Source organism: Ptychodera flava, chromosome 4, assembly GCF_041260155.1.
Source record: "Ptychodera flava strain L36383 chromosome 4, AS_Pfla_20210202, whole genome shotgun sequence".
NCBI lineage: Eukaryota > Metazoa > Hemichordata > Enteropneusta > Ptychoderidae > Ptychodera > Ptychodera flava.
Genome location: NC_091931.1, coordinates 28,372,446 through 28,383,940, shown reverse-complemented (window position 1 = coordinate 28,383,940; position 11,495 = coordinate 28,372,446). Strand labels below are relative to the sequence as shown.

The following is an 11,495-nucleotide window of genomic DNA, read 5'->3' as shown; positions in this document are numbered from 1 at the left end:
TTCAATCCGTTCTGATCTACCCCTTTCGAGGGCTCATTTTAAAGCTCTTCAAGAAAGAAAATCTCGAACGACTTATTTTTTCAAAAATCTTAAATAGTATTTTCCAAAAGAGTTAACAGAGAGATGGCGGCCATTTCGATTTTCAAATATAAATACACGTCAGTAATTTGTTTCTCTTGTACCATACTTTAAACAGTTAGCCCTGATTTTTTTGTTGATTTGGTAAGAGAATAATTAAAAGTTTCATTTAGGAAGAATTGAGCAAAAGTTAAGTGTTTAAATGTCTCGGTGCATACTACATTAGGGCACTGCAAGCCTCAAAACAGAAAGACTTCATTTTTTACCCAAACTTTAATTTCCTCAAGGAAACTGGTCCATTCCCGTACTAAATCAAAATAAAAATCATGAGACATCTTGCAAACCTTGGTACCAAAAAAACACATCACCTCCTGTTTACCTACTTTTTTACAAAAAATTTACGCCGTCCAAGTGTGGGACAAAATGAAAAAGTAAGAGAGTTAAAACTTTGTTTCAATTAAAAACAAAATGGTAGACCAGAAAATTATTGCAAAAACTGTCGGAATAATTGTATATGTGGCTCATCCTACCTTTAGTGTTTTGAGACAACTATTTTATCCTTAGAAAATATATGTTTAGTGAAAACTATATCAGATGTCTCCTTGCTTATTGTAAGATTTGAACCTTAAATTAGCGATATTATGTTGCTTAGTCATTCAAGCATGAGGAATTTTAAATATTTACACTGGCATTCAACATGAAACTTAGAGTTTCCTTTCCTGTTAGTTCTGTATATTAAACAATAGTGTAACAAATGATAATCTTCTACCAACATAGGCATTGGAACAAGATATTAATCCGCATTACTTCATGTTATCATTAACACTGTCGCTCAACCTAGCTTTCTGCTTGCCGGCTGGTCTCAATTGTCAATGCTGTGGTAATATCAAATGGATCTGTCACAACCTTTCAAATGGTAGGTATTTCATTCAATATTTAAGCACGAATCCCTGTGCACTGAGAACAGCACATACGTGTACCCCTTTTGCCTCTCGTTTCAAATGTTATTCCGTCTCCTTAAAAAAAGTCCATGAAGCGATCGATCGTAGTGCAAACCCAGGTGTCACCTTTACACCCAGTAATCACTTTAAGGTAGAATAAGCATCGGGGAAAGATACTCGGACTCTCAAATTTTTTACCATAGTTTTCTGATCTACCATTTGTGTAGGTTCATTTTAAGCTCTTGAGTAAATATAGTATTCACCTACTTGTTTATGTGAATATCAAAAATTTACTTTCCGCTTAAATTAAAACAGGGATGGCGACAATTTTGAATTTCAAATATCATTATTTTTAGGTAGTTTGATTCTTTGGTAGCAAAGTTTGCGCGATGACTCTGATTTTCATCCTCGAATTCGAAAGAAAATGGTTGAAAGTTTCGTCGAGGAGAGTTCGAGATAAGTCTTTCGCCTTTGACACGCAGACTACCTTACTGTTTGCCTTATTCTACCGGCGAATTAGTGGACAACTACTTTACTACAAAGTAAACAGGTCTGGTGAACCATTATTTACAGCTGTAAATAAACCTGGCGATTAAAAAATTTCATTGCACACAGCAGACGTGGCACTATGTAATTGACCGATTATTCCCGAATATGAATATTGCAAATGAAATTTTGTTTCTCCTATTAATTTAGATAAAAACAGGAGTTGTGATGAACTTGCTATGCTTAGTGGTGTTAAACATTGGTGTGAACACATATGGATGGTGGCTTCTGAACTTTGATGATGTACCTGCCTGGGCCTTCTCTGCAAATTTCACGTCAGTGGGCTAGGTTGCCTCGTGTTACCAAAGCCGACAGCCAGGGGAAACAATAGAAAGTGCGAAATACTATTTTCACAGAGATGTGACGATAAACAAAATTATCAGCAATGCTCGTGTTACAGACGATTTTTGAAGTCGATAATTTGCAAGATAGACCTTAAGAGATCGATAAACTCATGTTATCTCAGCGAAGAAAGGAACCCTGATTACCTTTTGGGTACGCCCCTCTTTATCGCAGACAGGATTAGTGTCTTGGCCTTTACCTGTGTACCGTGTTACATCAGCTTCTTACCAACTTGAGATATATGTCAGTATGATAATTTCAATGGCAATAGCATCGCTTTCTCCAAAGTTGATATTATTTACACTCACCTTTAATGTTATCTTTATACAGTTCGAAAATGGTAATCAAGTTTTTTTAAATAAAACAACCCTAATGATTTTAAAAGATTGATTTAACATGTTCAAACTTGTTTGTTACGTCCGTTTTGACAACAGGCTCAGAGAAACAAACCGACCTTAAGAAAACATCAAAATGGGCTATAGGTCTGGTTAACCAATCACTTTACGACAGACTGTCATTAAAAGTGATAAGGTGTCCTAAAGTACGATAGGGAGTTGACGGGTATTTAACAGCGTTATCTTAAACATAATGTACATTCTGTATCGATGGCACGTCGGGGTGCTCTCAAGCTTGAGGGAGCTAGACATTCCAACCGTTCCATACCGTATGGGGTCATATTGGTTAAGTTCTCTGTGAGGTAGCTTTAAAAGCAATCTTAAAGCCGGAAAAACTGAATACAATAGTGCACATACTGTACCAATGGTGGACAAGTGAGTTTGCTCCGACGCGAAATAAACTTATAGATGCGTGAAGTGAGACACGAAGCAAGACAAGAAAGTGCGTCGATGGTGTAAACTTCAACTAAGATTACCATACTCAACAGTATGCCCTTTAGAATAAGAGAAAGCATTTACCTGACAGGTATTAAAGCATATTTGTTCTGACAAGGAGCTACTATTAATAACGCAATGAAAGTACGAATCTGCAGATTTTTTTGTTCTTCTTTTGAGTTTTTTTTTTCATGAGTATGCGAGTGTGCGCCGACAGTATTTGCAAAAACCAGGCTTGTAATATGAAGATGATATCAAAACGACTCTCTGTGATAGAAAGTTACAAATGTAACATATTAAAATATTGTATTCCTATTATGATTCATCCTTAAGGAACGAGCAAATCCATGATAGGTTGAAGTGCTTGCAAATACCTTAATAGTGTGTGAGTAATGAATAGTGAACAGCCTCTCAGATAAATGGTTCAAATTACCACATGTTCTTTCTGTAAACTGCGAAGATATACTGTACATTAAGGCCACTGGCCTGTAGTACTGAATAAAATATCTTCACAGTCACATCACATCACATCACATCACATCACATCACGTGCACGTTGTACAGGTAAAACAGGCATGCCAAAATTGTCAGAGTTCCTCGAAGACAGGTTTTTCATTACAATTACAACTACAAACCATCGCCAAGTCAAAGTACGGTATATAGTAAATGTTGAACAGTTAAAGTGCTATGCATCGAATACAACCACAAATGTGACACAACAAGCGTGCACTTTGATGAGGCTCAGCAGTGGTCTAAACTTGCAAAGGAGATACAGAATCGATGCCGACGTATGGCGAATCTAATACAGTAAATCAGCAATAGTGCCAATTCCTGTAATTAAAATTAATTATAGGTTCTCGAGGGTCTATGAACTAACCTAACGTATCACAGTGCTGCCTAAGTATTGAGATTTAAAGCACAATTTGGCCGAATACATGCCAGCGTATATCAGATCACTTTTAGCTGCAAATTATATTGCATTTTTGTGCCAGTATACCTTACCTTCCAATAGGGCGGCAACTTAAGACATGTATTATGTTTACCTTTACCATAGACCTTAAACAAGACTGAAGCCTCCAGTGCTCATGTTTATCTTCAGTTAATACCCCTTGTTTTCATGTAGGTGCGGATTTTCACCCTATTAGAAAAGCAATAGTGATTTTTAGTGGCTCGATCAAATTCGGTAAATTCATTTCCCCTAGATAAGATAATTTTATCTCAAAGTTGATCAGGTATAAAGCTTGTTGTTTAGTTCGTGGCTCAAAGAAGTGCATTTTACTCTTTGCTCGACTTCGCTGTGACACAGATGACTACAAATAAGCATGTCTTATACGACACACAATGTCATCTTAATGGAACATCGACGTGCAATGAAATCATTTAAAGAAAAGAATTTTCGCTATTCATATAGATTATGAAACTGATGAGAAGGGTAATGAATAACTGAGTAGCAAAAGAAAAACCTCTTTGTTCAAGAAACAGATGAGATTGAAAGCTCTGTGCGTTAGTTTCACTTTATAGAGTATCTTGCTCCTATGCTACTGAATTATTGTGAAAGTGAACTTTTATCACACCATGTAATTTCCCTCCGGCTTGCCTGCCATCGCGTGCACCATGTGTGTCGCTATGTTCAAGATACATTAATTTTGTACTTGCTAACAGAATTTCATATACGTCCTCTTGGAGTTCCACATTGTGATCCTGTATTGATCCCATGAACGTCTCGTTTGCAAAGCTTGTCTTTTACGTTGACTTGACTTGATCCTATGGCCTACAGGACAGTTCGTACCGATAAAGCAAGTGCAGGTACGACAAACTGCGGCTTGTTAAGCCTGATACTCTTGCAGTTGGCTAAATTTACGTAGAAGGGTGTAGGTCAAATATTACGAGCTGCAAGGGTGTCCTGAGATACTTGTACTGCAAGCAAGCAAGTAAGGGACCGAGCACAATTAATGGCAGGGGGGCCGGAAGAGAAAATGGGGGGGGGCCACGAAAAAAAATGAGTGTTCTTGGGGTGGGCCATGAAAATTCCAGGGAAAGTAAGGGGTGGGCCACCAAAATTTTTTACACCATGACAGACAGAGAATATTTTTCAGCATTTTTGTTCCCTGTTGAAGCTGGAGTTCCTTGTTAAACTTCTTGTAGCATGATGAAATACCAAGTCTTAAACCTCACAATGCAGTTGTTATGTGTAAAATGAGCAATATTATTATTGAAAATTGACTTCATTTGTCAACAGTAATAATGGTTGGTAATGATACAGAGGCTCGGTTGAACTGGTTATTTCATCATGCTATAGGAATCCCTTATAGAACAGGAATGCCTGTCAGTACCATGTGAAATTAGCATTCACATGGCTAGTTGGCATGACTTAATGCATGTGCATAGGGAATAGGCAGTCAGGCAGTCCACATTCATTTCAGAAGCACGTTGGTAACATGTGTATAGGCCGAAATATTTAAATGAGCTAGCCATTCACACACATGTGAATGAATGGTTATTCTGAATCCACTCACATGTATGTGAACCAATGGTTATTTTGAATGCACATATGAATGACAGGCCAGGGTCATCCTGGCAGAAAAAGAGCACCATGAAAAGTACTGATTTGACACCCGATTTCACTTATTTTGATGTTGCCGTTATGAATTTGGTAAACATTGTTACATTTGCATGTTTGCAAGGTGTAAGCAAACATCAAATAAGTGAAATCAAATTCCAGTAAAATCAAGTACTTTTACACAGCCTCTTACGGTGAATTATAAGATACAATTGGTTGGATATGTAATTTAACCATATTTGGCCTAAAACTAAGACAGGCCAAACAGAGTTAAAAGCAACTCTGACTCACCTGAACACAGCAAACACAAGCAGACTCACCTTTCCAAACGTTCAAAATAAAAAGCACAAAACATATCTGTAAGTCTGATGACCAATTTAATAAATTTTTGGCTTCAACAAATTTCATAGACACAGTGAAAAGTGATTTAGTCAAAGATTAGTTTTTAAAAGAGTTCATTTAACTCTGGCCAAGTCTCGTCTTTCATGTCCTATTTTGTTTTGAAATTTGACATTGAAGACTTCTTTACGTAAGTCATGATTATTCTTGCCAAATTTCTCTTGGGCCTTGGCTGACATGCACACTGAAATTAAACAGAAAGGAGAGAATGAACTTAGCAACATTTATTAAGACGACAACTTTACAATAAAGTTTCAGAACATGTGTGTGATTTGTTACATACACATAGAGGAATTTTTTACATACATCTTTGCGAGTGCAAAATTAATACATTGAAAATGTAACATATATGTCTAGAAATGTGCTTGTGTACGTTGTATTGACTTGACTAGTTGCCACAGCCACTATACCGATTAATTTATGTACATCTTTACAAAGTGAGGGCATCACAATTCATAATTTGAATCAATACAAGAAAGTATGTTAATACATGAGGCAAACAAGTTATTGAACTCAATAAAAATTACAGCTGCTGTCCCTTGAAAATTAAGACGTATCACATTTCTAAACATTTTTTCTGTCTTTCAATACAAGGCTTCTTACACTGGCAATATCATATTAACAATGGATTTTAAAAGTAACCATGTACAAAAGAAGTAAAAAATGCAAGTAAGACCGGGTGGTACAAACAATCATAAGTTTACATAGCCATGTTCATCCTACGATCTACCGGTAGTTTGTTTGTTTTTTTTAATATTTTCATTTCGCCTATTTTTTTATAGCAGTGTTTTTGCACTGAGTGAGACCATGGACGCAAACTAAGCTTAGGCGTTGTTCAAGCCCAGCTTTGTTTTGCGTTAATGGCCACACTGTACACCTCCCTCCGCCCTGTCCAGGTATACAGATACGTACTTTCTTTTCACCCCTAAAGCTCAGGTTAAAAATGTCGGGCCATATACAAAACCAAGCTTCCCAGGAAACATCAATGTGCAGAGAAAAGCCTCTCTATAAGGCATACTAATTTCGTAATTGCCCTTTATAAATATGCATTTCAAATACTTACCGGATGAATGGAAAATTATCGTCCACGACGACTTGCTATCTCGGCCACTGCATCCAACACTGTCGCGGGGAAATACACTTTACCTTCATGCCAACTGAAACATTACCACTTAGACCTAACTCACTTGCTGTTTTGACTCAAAATGTGTCGTCACTGGGGGAAGAAATGACCGAGAAATCAGCCATAATTCGTGAGATTCAGCTGGTCTGAACAGCCATTACTTCAAAAAAATCTGCGCAATCTCATATGCAATGTGATATCCGACAACGATCGTGTGGGAACACAAAACATTGGTCAAATTCGAAAGGTCAAGGGTCGTGATCGTCGCAAAATTTTGACATTTCAAGTACGCGTAAACTGTTCCTTTAGATTTTTCCAATAAGCAAAAATTGACTTTATATGAAGAGATCAGTTAAAATACGGACGTCCAACACACTAAGTGAACCCTGTTGCAATTCTGATCAGCCTCGTTAAATCCAAGCGTACTCATTTACGGGACCCTTACGTTCATACCCTGTTGCGTCCCGTCCACTCTTCCAACACAACTCTTTCCAAAGTCACGACATCATACATCGTCAGAACCGCTAGTCCATCCGGCTCGACTTTTGAACGGTTTGGGATGAACAGTACCTGTACTGCGTTTCCATTAAGTTTTATGTAAGTTGTAATCGCGAAAGTTTTACAATGGCAGATGCAGAACCGTCGCAAGTGTGTTCGTCGTTGTGTGATGATCTGACGTACATGTACATGACTGCACATCATAGCCAGTTGCTGACGGACGTACGCGAAACATGGACCGTATGAGAAAAATTTAATGACAGATCCAACCATATTACGTCTGGAAATGTGAGTACCTTTCAATAGAATGCAGGTTCCGATCATATGGAATATTTAGCGGTGAACATGTGTTTATTATTGCACATTTTGAAATAAAAATAAACGATGTTTAAAATTTGATCTGTGCTGATTTAATTTAGAGGCTGCTCACAGACGTTTGTAGCCATCTGCATGACTTCCCTCTTGTCATATTCATTGGTTTATACTGAAAATCCCTGGTCTCGTTTTTTTGAATGGAGATGAATGAAACTAATGCTAATTATATTTAAGGGATAGGCTGTAACTTCATAATTTTGGCAGAAATTGTGTTCTTCGTACATCGACTACAGGTTTTTCTTCTTTTTTCAAAATCATGTTAGCCAGTATTGCTAATGTTATTCTATTTTCTAAAACACGTTCAAATATCCAGTCTTCACAACCTGTATTATGTACAGTCAGCATTGTTATTGTTGGTAAACACATTTTGGTCTGGACTAAACTTCAATTGAACACAATAACAGTGAACTTTTATAATATACATGTACTGCACACAAAGTGTATGTTGGTTGTATTGATAATATCAACGAGCTAATTCAACTTAAATTTGTAAACCAATGAAGTAAGTGCAGTTGATACATAACAAAAATATTAACAAAATCAAAAACTTACAGCTTTATACTGTCACTTTAAAATGGCAAACCGTTGCTTCTGTAGCCACTAAATATTTAAGTCTGAGAACAATTTAACTGGTAAATGTGACCCATGTGGCATTTCTATAGTGCAAACATGAGTAATTTCACCTGAAAAACTTAACCCAAGTAAAATCAACTCTACACATGAGTGCCGCCTAATTTATTTAAATTAATAGACAATAGGGATGTGAAAACATGAGAATTGACAACAAGTCAGTCCTTGGATTTTATTAATGCATGTCCAAATTTTTTACCGCCACATGTGTAAGCTACCATTCAATCCATTGACAATCTTCCCTTCTATCATGAATTCAATAGGACTGCTAATGAATGGTTACTTCACATGGCTGAGTCTGATTTCACATTCATAGCCAGTGATGAATGTTCAAATTTTAACATGTCATATTTCCAATACTGGCATGTGGCAGGTTGGACTGCTATGGACTGCCTATTTTTCCTCAAATAACCATTCAACCTGTTCCACACAGGATATGGACTGGCTAATAGGCAGTTCAGAACTAGAATACGTAGTGGACACACAGGAAAAAAATACTGAAAAAAGGGAGGAAAAAATGGCATTAATGGGTCTTTTATAGTTAGCCCATGAAGGACTATTCCAATGGCAGACTGTCATTACAGTGGAGTAACATTGAATATCTTGGGTAGTCATAGAAAGGCAGACACTGGGTTGTGGAAAGTGCATTGAAATCACAACGGTCATGTTATACATTTTTCCCCAACATCTGAAAACATCATACAGATACTCAGTTGAAGTAAAGTTATTTTATTTGTTTATTATTTATATATTTATTTGTTTATTATTTATTTCAAGAATGCAAGAATGTTGTTTTCACTAAAGCATATATTAAAAGTTATAAGGATTATATATATGTGTACAACTTTGTACCTATGTAATCTTTCTTTTTTGGGGAGGGGGGGGCCACAAAAATTTTGTTGCCGGTGATGGGGGGGGGGGGCCACTAAAACTTTTGCTGGTGTTGGGGGGGGCCTGTAAAAAATATACGCACCACATATTTTTCTCTTCCGGCCCCCCCCCCTGCCGTTAATTGTGCTCGTTCCCTAAGCGGCCCGGACGACCGGCGCGCGGATCTTGATTCTGACTATACAATTCAACGGTATTGTTATAATTCGTACACAGAGAGTTTTGAATTCTATAGTTCAAAAGGACCTTCTATTTTTTTTCCGGTTGACCAACTCTCGACATAACAATAGCCCTGATCGTAAATGACGTCACTTTTCTTTCATTAATCTGCAAAATATTATTGTCTGCATTTTCCAGAGGAACGACGAAAATGAAACCTGTTACAATGCAAACCTCTGATTTTCATGGATTGAACACAATACAATACAGAACTTTTAAAAATTGAAAACATCAAACTTGGACTATTCCAAATAATCCAAAATCAGACTGATGATAAATATACATAAAATGACGAATTAAATAGCCGTACTGTTTATTATTTAAAAACCTTATTAAATTAAGTAATGAATAACTCTTCTCTTTTGATACTACCTGTTCCTACTACATACAGTCATCTAAATTGATGAAGAAGACGTGGATCGAGAAAGGATGGCATAAGAAGAGAGAATGAAGTGAATATCGTGAAAATCAGGACCTTTTTTCATGCATTTCCCCTAAGTTTCCAAGCCCCCACTCCTAACTCTAACGCCCCTTTTAGAATGTAACCTTTGACCGCGTAACCTTTGACCTCATTTCAATATGTACACAAGCACCTTAAATGTCTTCACTTTGACTATACCACTTGTAAAATGTTGCCATGCTGTGTACTTGAGATGCTGTTGAGTGCTTCATACGAAAACCTGCAGCTGAGAACGATGGGTAAAAAGGACATCATTTGTTTCGAGAAAGGTGATAAGCTGTTTGCAAACAAGGAGTTCAAGAACCTTCGATAAAGTTGGGAGCAGTGAAATGGAGCGATAACTAGAGATGTCTTATGAATAATAAGTGACCATAGGTAAGAACCGCTGCAAATTGAAACAGGGTATTATTGTCTACTTGTATTGACAACACATGCAATTATTATACTATAAACACGATATGAAGTAATTTGGGAGCATAGGATCTTTTAATTGTTCAAATTTATCAAAAGTGTTTATGTTAGGTTCAGTACAGCTGAAAGTTGCAAAATTACAAATTATCAATAAAAACAAGTGAATTGCGAAAAACACGAAAGTAGATGACCTTAAATTTGCTGATTGAACTGACATTACAACAATATCATATTCTCCTAAATAAGTTCAAATCGTGCTCATATTACTTTAACCTTCACAGAAAGGGAACCATACGCGGGGTTGCTGGGGTGGAAATCGGCAGCGGCGATGGTTCCCTTGGGTATGCTTATCCACGCCGGAGGACTTCTGTCGACACTTGAAGCCACCAAGGTGATAAAAAGACAACTCATACAGTGATCGGCACTGTATCGTATGAGTGTAGAAGGGAAGAAGGTCATATTTAGGCCAGTAAAGGCAATCGTTTATTCTGTACTTCTCGAATTATGACACAAGGTTTACCCTTTTTTCGAGCGAACAATCGTGAAGCAAGAAGGTCCTATGGAATTCCATTCGATCTGTTTGAGTACCTCAAAATATCCATGTTCTATGAAGAATCTATGACCGTACGGGAAAAGTCGGCAAATCTTGCTAACTGGAACTGCAATAAAATTACTGACTGTGGAGTAATAGATTTAAATAAGCATTTAAGTGCTAAAGTTTCTCATGAATTTGGTTATTCTGGAGACAAAGGACCAACATGTTCTGTACAAACAAATCACTCAACTGTGCATGTTAATGACGTTAAAACTTTTTTTCAAGGTATCTGGAGACTGGCAGATTTGATTCGTATCATCTCTTCAATACTGTTTAGTACTGCTTGAGGTCGTTTTAGCTGCTTCATCGCTCACAGAATTCATGAGTGTCAATCTGATCATGGCCGTTACTATAGCAAGGCTTACAAGAACGGTAAGTGTGAAAAGGTGTCTTCAGAAAATGGTTAAAAAATCTATCTCTATAACATGTAAGGTTTAAGGCGTTACCTAAGGATTCAAATTGCTAAGCAATGGTTCTAGGGTAATTTCCAAAATCGACCAAAATACAAAGATTTCATGTTTGTCTTTGCATAACAAAGGTTTACAGAACCCTACGATTCCAAAAGACTGCAGATTTGTCGCGCGATTGGTCAGTGACGTC

At 37.1% G+C, this 11,495-nt stretch overlaps 2 long non-coding RNA genes across 2 annotated transcripts; one reads left to right on the top strand and one right to left on the bottom strand.

Moving 5' to 3' along the window:
* The first annotated feature begins 590 nt into the window (after positions 1–590).
* On the top strand, positions 591–2,295 carry LOC139130483 (uncharacterized). Its single transcript, XR_011551873.1, has 2 exons — positions 591–994; positions 1,716–2,295. It is a non-coding gene; the product is annotated as an uncharacterized lncRNA (long non-coding RNA).
* Positions 2,296–5,655: 3,360 nt separating this feature from the next.
* Positions 5,656–6,898, bottom strand: LOC139131376 (uncharacterized). Its single transcript, XR_011552115.1, has 2 exons — positions 6,760–6,898; positions 5,656–5,880 (listed from the first exon to the last, which is right to left on the bottom strand). It is a non-coding gene; the product is annotated as an uncharacterized lncRNA (long non-coding RNA).
* Positions 6,899–11,495: the final 4,597 nt, after the last annotated feature.